The 8,720-nt window shown below is 30.0% G+C and overlaps 1 protein-coding gene across 1 annotated transcript in view; it reads left to right on the top strand.

Moving 5' to 3' along the window:
* Nucleotides 1–208: 208 nt before the first annotated feature.
* LOC148231087 (ribosome biogenesis protein BRX1 homolog) overlaps nucleotides 209–8,720 on the top strand; it is a 224,610-nt gene continuing 216,098 nt past the window's right edge. The window contains exon 1 of the mRNA XM_088195861.1: nucleotides 209–1,796. The gene's annotated coding sequence lies outside the window, so the exon portion shown is untranslated. The remainder of the gene's footprint in view (nucleotides 1,797–8,720) is intronic.

The following is an 8,720-nucleotide window of genomic DNA, read 5'->3' as shown; positions in this document are numbered from 1 at the left end:
GTGGGGGCGTATCGGTTATCGCTTTCGGGATACAGCGCTATCGCTCCTCAGTAATGGTAATCGCGGAGGAATCTTGGAGTCGGAGTTGAACGCTTCTCCCTCGTCGAGGCTGAGAAACTGAGGAGCTTCGTGCAATATGGGACATTTAAGGCGGACACTGGGATGCGTTTATCAGCTGATTCACTTTCGCGGCGGAGTCGAACGAGACCGAGCCGTATGCTCGAACACTGCGCGTCTCTGAGAGAGGAGGCGCTTGATTTCGTGGTGACTCTTCAGCCAAAGGTGAGACAGGAGCGGTCATCACTGACTTTGCTTTGGAGCAGAGGTTCGGAGATCGCACATCCGACTTCCAGATTTTTAATCAGCTCGCGAACAGAAAATGGCGGAGATCGGAGACGTTAGCGGAGTTTGCGGCCGAGCTTGAAAAGACGGTTCGGCGACTATTCCTCGAGATGGACGAGAAGGCGCTCAACAAGCTAAGCGTATTTTATTTTACGGCAGGGATCTGACCCGGACTCCGAGCATTCACATGTCTCTTTCTAGCGTATTTTTGTGACGTCACGCGGGCCGGCGTCACTCGCCGTCTTCAGGGTTGCCAGACGTCCCCATTTGAGCGGGATATTTTGTTTATTGAACAAATTAGCTCAATAAGTATTATTGTCGAGCTGAATGTGTTGAAAAGAAGCGGTAAGGGCGTTCATATTTGCGATGATCATCGAAAATTGCGCGGGCGCAGAGAAGAATGCGCGCGCAACGCGTGCGAGGACGCCGCAACCTCACCCCCGCGGTCACAGCGGCGAATGAAGCGACGCCTGTGCGTATTTGTGGTACTAGCTTCGGCGTCGCATCGGTGTGAAACGTCATCGTGACGTTTTGTGAATTCGCCACCCGCAAATGGAGCCGGCCGCGTACAGGACCGGAAGCGACACGCCGTTGTAAGAGGTCGTCACTATTGTGCAACGAATGCAAATGTCAAAAGAGCCAAGTCGCGCACGCCGCGAGGCAAATTCACGCCGAACCAAATTACACCGCGGCTAGATCATGCAAAGCACGAAGCCTGCGCATGCGCAACTCTTATAATTTATAATATTTATAATCCAAATTTGAAAAACAAATAAGAATTGAGATTTCAGAATGATATCTACTTTTCATAACAGCCAGATGATAGACACGGGGAATAAACCAGAACGACTGGCCTTACAATATGTAAGCCTCAATGAAGTATGGACTGTAATAAATATATGAGTTTATTGATCGCGGCAAACTATACATAGTTACCTAATATTTCAAAAAACAATGGAAAAAACAAAAAATGATGTTTTTTTTCATTAATTTCAATGCGCGTTGTTTTATTCGTTCAGTGTCTGTTAAAATTTAAATAGTAACAGTGAAATTAAATTCAAAGATTTTCTTTTGAGTAAGGCTAAAGCATGGATGCAAAATTCAGTGGAATCTATCGATTCTGAAGACACGTCTTGCCGTGATCGTGCTATCGATCCACCAGAAAGGCTTTCGGATAAGCTGAAAAGCTATCAGCCAATAAAAATAAAAAGTGTAGAGAAAAGTGTCGTGCTTGTTCTTCACATGGAATAGATACAGCATACATGTGCAGAAATTGTGAAATTGTTTGTGTTGTGAGTGTTTTTATACGTATCAAAAAATATTGAAATAAATAAAAAGTGTAAATAATAAAAATAAATATAAATAGTGATATGGTGTGGTTCATAAGTGTAGTGATAAAAAAATGTGTATGTGATAGTTAAAGTTAAAGCAGAAAGAGGACGCCGAAAAATTTGGTGAGTGCAAATTGTATTATATTATATTATAAACGGATATTTTTTATAAATTGTTTATAAAAAAATTATAGAAGCATTTAAGCATGCATAATATTAAATTATAAATAGCTGGTTTGTAACCTTAGCAACCGTTCTCAATTTACACAAAATATTAGGAATGAAAAATACGTATTTATTCGTACATGATGAAGTGTAATATTATTTTACAATATACTAATACGGTGATAATTGTAGCTTTCTTTCTCTAATTTCTTAATTTGTGAATTATTGTGGTTTTACAAGGAAGTTTTTTTGGAAGTTCTTTGTTTAATGTGTTATTTAATTTATCTACATATACCGTAACGATTTTACTTTTTAATTTTTCAATAAGTGTTTTAGGTTAAAAATCTTTGTTAATTGATATACTATCAACCGGGATGATTCGATTTCTTTTGATTGGATTGGTTTTATGTTTACCTAGCCAGACAGTTTGACCTTGAAATTTATTTCTGTTCAAGAAATGTAACATAAAATAATATTTTTAATATGAAATAAATAATTATGGTTCATACATTTCATAAAAAAAAATTCATGTGCCCCAAAAATTGTCGTCGCAATGGGATAAGACGACTCTTTTTACAAAAAATTGAAGTAAAATATAATTTATTTTTCATTTGATAGTACGTAGAAATAGTATACTATCATATAGAGGCAAACTTGATGGTATCCCAGTATTTTTTTAATGAAAGAAAACGCTTGACGCAGTACTCGTGGTTGAGTTTACGAACACTAAACAATGTTCTTTCAAGACTTGTATTCGAGTCTTCGGACGTTAAGCTGCTAATATAATTACTATGTAGCTGGGGTCGGTTTTAATTAATAGCGCATTTTTATAAATAACTATAAATCTGCTGCCGTGGCACGAACACGCGACCTCTGGATTATTAGTCTAGATCTTACGGACTGCGCAATTCCGACCTTCACATTAGATAATTAAATCCTTGTAAAAAAATATATGTATAAGCATATTCTAAAAACGTAAAAATATATTTTTTTTTATTATTTAATATCATAATTGTAATCTAGAGCACAAACTACAAACTAATTTAATATGTTTGATTTATCATAGTTATCGTTCAATAATCCTGAATTTACAATTATATCAAATTTTTTTTTTTTAGGAAAAACTGTTTTTTTTTCAAAATCAATAATTTTATATATTAAATCAGACTTTAAGACACAATAATTTAAAATTTCACTAATAAGTCAGTCATCATTTAGTATAATTATCTTATTTAATCCAATGAATAAAGTACAATTTAAAACAAATAATACATACATTCAGTATAATAAAAACGAACAAAACTAATTAGTTTACGCTGCCATAGGATTTTCGTCGAAAGATGAAAGTTGACCAATAGGAATGTTTACCGAATAAAGCTTAAAGCTAGCTTAACGCCAAATCAAAATATTGGCCCTTTGAATCAAAAGCTCAAATTGCTAACTTTAAAGTTGCTCCGGGCGATGAACGGTTCGCTATATACGAACGTATGTAACTATATAATATTAGTCTGAAATAGTTTATGGGTCCGATTCGCCTCAGGCCTTGAACCCTACGCGATACTGCAGAAGCGTCCGCGGTTCTATAAATCAACTTTGAGAGAGGTCAATAAAGTACCGTAAAAGAAAAATTGACAATGAAATAAATATTTAAAATTAAAAAAAAACAGTAATATTATAGATTATTTATTTATTAACATATAGATTTGATCAACAAATAATATATATTTATATATATATAATATATGCTAATACAAAAGAAAACGGTGCACTGTAGCTGTGGGAATATCGTTATATGTATCACCGAAGCCTAAATTACACAGATAATGCAATTTTCCGGGTTAAATCGATTTGAAAAGCGGATAACTTAATTTGTAATTCATGAAGGCGGCTACGAGGGACGCGAATACCGGTGATAATATATATATTATATTATAAACTGTAAGCGCAACGGTTTATACAGTTTACTTTCATAAAGAGCAGAAGTCTATTAATTGTTGTAATAGTTCCTAATATATTGTCTCATTTTTAAATATATTTAAAAATATTTTTTAGGGATTGTTTCAAGTTTTATTTCAATGGTTATTAAAAAGATCCATTTTATAATCATGTAAACTCTTCGAGTCATGTAAAAATATAAATAAAATATCAAAATTTAGTTATATTGAGAATAATATTGATATTTCTTTTTTGTTATTTCATATTGAGATAATAATGTTAATGCAAAAATATTAATAAAAATACAAGTATAATAATCATGAAAGGGAGAATACATACATACATATATGTTTATTCTATTATTGTGTACTTATGGCACATTCTATGTATGTTCGCATCCGTTCGTATAATAATTAGGTCCTTTAACGCACGAGGAAGGGCAAATTTATTGAGGCAGTTGGTAGTCGACGCACAGCCCACATTACATCTGACTATATTCATTAGCATAAAAGCTCCGTGATATATTTGTTGTTTAGAGCCGACATGACTTAGTGCTGTTTGGGGAGTATCGTGTCTTCTTTACAGATTCAAGCATACGTCTCTTGGAGTACATTCCCTGATGTTACTTCTGCGAAGCGCAATCCCAAAGAACATTTAGACGGTGGCAACTGCTGGGTGAATTTAGTACAATACAAACGGCCAATGAGTTTATCAATCACGTTTATTGCTTGTAACAAACAGTAAATGTACACAACCGATGATTGAAATAACTTTCTGTGTTTCAATATATATATATATATATATTTTGTAGAAATTGTTTATCAAGAGTATACATTGGGTTTTTGCGAATTGCGAGTTGTTCTCTAGCAAAAATAACTTGTTTCAGAGCATTCGCATAAATTTGGGTTCATTCTCGCTACAAAAATTGTTGTAAAAATGTCAACTTTTAACATTCCCAAAAATAAAGTCGTATTATTTTTCAGTGTAATATCCATATATTTTAGTGCAAAAGCATTTTAAAAATAAATAGTTATACCTGAAACTTGGAAATAACTTCATAAAAAAATGGAGTTAATGAGTTTATCAATCATGTTTATTGCTTTTAGCAATCAGTAAATGTACATTATTTATCATTGAAATAACTTATAGTGTTTTAAAGAAACTGTTTTTAAATCTGAAAAATTGTTTTTAAAATCAGTTTATTTATTACAGTTAATATGATATCTATAATTTGATTTAATTTTATTCGGGTTTTTCAAGTCTCTAAAAAAAGGTCTTGAAATCTCTGTAAATATGATCAACTTTTTCAATCGTCAAAAATATAGTGGTTACATTTTTTTACATCTAACTAACCTTATATTTTATGACTTAGAAAAGAGATAAAAATGTAATATATTAAAGCGCATTAACAATTTATTAGTATACATTTTTACAGTTATCCCTCGAGTTACGCTGTACTCGCATTTGCTTTCACACTTGTAGCGCGGTGATGTAAAAACGCATGGGTTAATAGATAACTCTCACTTCTTGCACTTGACCTACATATGAAACCTCTTCCACTGCCCATGCAGCAAATTCTGAGATGCTTTTTAGAGTGTACGCGTGTCACTGATAATGTTGCTCGTTTACATCATAATTTAAAGAACAGTTAAAAAGTACAAGTGAATACTATTCGATCGTTTTATTACAAATTTTGTTCTTCTTTCCTAGAACGTATCTACCGCGTTAATGAATGTACTCTAAAATTCTTTTAAATTAAATAAGTAAAAATTATATCTATAGTCGTTTAGACGAAGTGTGTATGAAACAATTTCTGAATTTGTTAAAGTTAACGTCGAAAATTATTCGATGCTCGCTAACTTAAAACTGCAAATAGTAAAATTCCTTATAAAGTTGCGATCGCATCCCTGATTCCTTATGGTCGCAGTCTGCACGTGAATATTTCTAGATCATATAGTTTCTTAACGAATTTACTAGACATCCTGACGACGTTGACTATTATTTTGATACAATTCTGCACGTGTGTTTTAATGTTGCACCAAAAATAGGTTTACTTATAATATTTATTGATTCAAAATTCACCACCTGATAATAGAATTAGTGCTTTAAAGTTTTGTTTAAAATTGTTATATTCGATTATCGCCTATATGACATTTAGCATTAGTTTTTGACCTTAATATAAATTAAAAGTTTAATATATTTAAAATGATTTTCTTCATGAATACATCGGTGTAATTTATTGAATAAATTTTGCTTAGCCAAAAAGTCGAAGACTAGTTTTAATTATATTTATTTTATACTGTATACAAAATAGTATATTTATTACATTGAATAATTAGTGCTTAGTGTTGAATACTTAATTAAATTAAATTTCAAAAATGTAGGAAAAAATATTTTTTTCAGTATTTTATGTCATTAGTTTGGAAATAAAAATAATGTTTTTTATGCTTATATTTTTTTTTTTGAAAAAAGGATTGCATTGTGGAAATTGTTTACCATCCATAGGTGATAATAATCATTTTAAAACCTTTAAGACCTTTTTAACAAATATTAAAAGCATGTGCTTATTAATGAAATTTTAATTTGTAATATGTACATTATTAGAAACCCTTTCCATTTGTAAGACACGAGAAATAAAAACAATTTTTAGCGAAGCCAGAAAGTAAATCTTGAGTCGTTAAGCATAGCAAGGAAGACAGCGCTCTTATTTTTTTCTTGACTTGACGCTAACATCTAAGCAAGCCAACTTCCTTGGCCGGACGCCCCCATTAAAGAGTCTACTGCGAAATTCCCGTGGCCAAACTTTTGATTTTTATTTGTTATAAAATATGGTAATTAGTAACTTTTTAAACACTATTTTAAAGGTAAAGATGAAGATTTTCAATGAACTTTAGCTACCGTACCTTAAATATCTATTTAAAGTAAGAAATAAATATCTAATTATGATATGTAAAAAAACACCTTTGTAACATACACATACGTTCAAAAAAAGTGTACACGTATATAATTTACTTTTTATTTCTGTGGATGTCCTTAAAATATTATAAAATAAATTCGAAGTTTCCTAAAATATTCCCTAAGCAGTGCTTATTTTTCTTATATGTGTTAATGTTTATCTTAATTTATTATTGAATATTTGTAACCATATTATTTTTAAAATTATACATATAATATATTCATACTTGAACATACATTTTTGATATATTCAACGTATCCGAAAATGCCAAATCTAAATGATACTTTTACAATTAGTTATTACATTTTTATTTTAATCTTCACTCATTGCCTTATTTTTTAGTTTTTGAAATTATGTCTTATCTAATTCTTTAGGCATATATAATATATTCTTGAAAAGCCCGATAATTATAATTAAGTAATGTGTATAATACCATTGTTAGATTTTTTTGTATCTACACAAAGCATATTTTTTATCCTAGATAATATTATAAGTCTTTGTTTCAAATAAAAAAAGGTTTTTGTTATATAATTATAATGTTCTTTAAAATTTATTATTTTATCTTAAAGTGTATCATTTTATCTTAAAGTGTATTAATTCATAAATAACTATCTTTTAATATTACCTACGACTATATATATATATATATATATATATATATTATCTAGAATACTTTTTTTTAGTTTAAATTATTTGGATAACCGGCTTTTAAATATATAATTGTAATAAGTTCATAAAATAATTATATAACAGTAAAGCTTCGAACCAATACTGTATATAGTTTAATAATATATTAAATACAGTAATAAAAAAAAACTTACTCATCATAAGATTAATAACTGTGTAGTTATATAATATATAATAAAAGACTCATTAATTTAAATATTTTCTAATACAATAGACAAACTTGTTGTATATATTAAGCAATTTTAAAAGAAGCGATTCATCATTTTTCTTTATGACATATTTCATTTACGAAACTCATTTTAATTTTATAGATAAGCCCTCATCAATCTTATGGTGTAGTGTGTAATAAAATATAACGCACAATAGCGCATTGGTATAAATCAGACGTATAGATAGAAGTGTGCATTATTTATTACAAGTATATTCATTAAAATTAGCATATTGTGTTCAGATATCAGCGTCTTTCTTAAATTTCAATGAATAAAATCTTCTCAATCCTCATGCTTTGAGATCTTGACGACTTTTTCTGATACTATGTTTTATTTTCGTCTTTTGTCACAACAAAACAATGCAAAGCCAATTGTAAACGTTTTTTTACATAGTTTTTGCTACTTAATCTGTGACAAATTTAAATTTATTTTAAGATTGCTCTTGTTTTTAAGCAAATATTGACTACCGTGGATTACACATTTTTTTAAATTAAAAGTTTTAGAATAATTTATAAATATTATTTTACACAATTTTTTCATAATCTGTATTATTTAAAGTTGCCAGAAATACGCATAAAAAACTTTCTTAAATTTGCAATATCAAAAATCGCACGATGTACTAATTAATTAATTAATAATTACCAATATTGAAAAAACTTTATTAAAAATAAGTTATTTAAGTGTTATAAAACATTGCGCAAATATAGGTATTTTTTAGTGTTTATTGATTTGAACATATGTAACGCGTTGTTGAAATTAAGATACTTTCATGACACAATATTATTTTGAATATAATATACGGTTTGATTATTATTTAGTTACTTTTATTCAAGTTGATTTTATTATATAAATCTTGCTTAGTTCAATGCGCTGATATATAAAAACAGATAATAAAAAAATATCATTTTACAAAGGTGTCACAAGAACCTCTATTGAATTTGTTTAATTAGGAGGAAGTATTTTGTTGATTGGAGATTCAAAATATATCACAATTGAAAATTGCTGTAAACTAAAGTGTCATATACAATAGAACACTAATAACTAACGGATAGTCAAAGTGAAACGTGTTTCTCATAAATAAGCCGAGCATCTTGG

The sequence above is a fragment of the Plectrocnemia conspersa genome, unplaced genomic scaffold (genome assembly GCF_051122295.1).
Source record: "Plectrocnemia conspersa isolate PC_06_02 unplaced genomic scaffold, ASM5112229v1 ptg000010l, whole genome shotgun sequence".
Taxonomy (NCBI): Eukaryota; Metazoa; Arthropoda; class Insecta; order Trichoptera; family Polycentropodidae; genus Plectrocnemia; species Plectrocnemia conspersa.
Note: the sequence above shows the minus strand (reverse complement) of the source record. Positions and strands in the feature narration are given on the sequence as shown.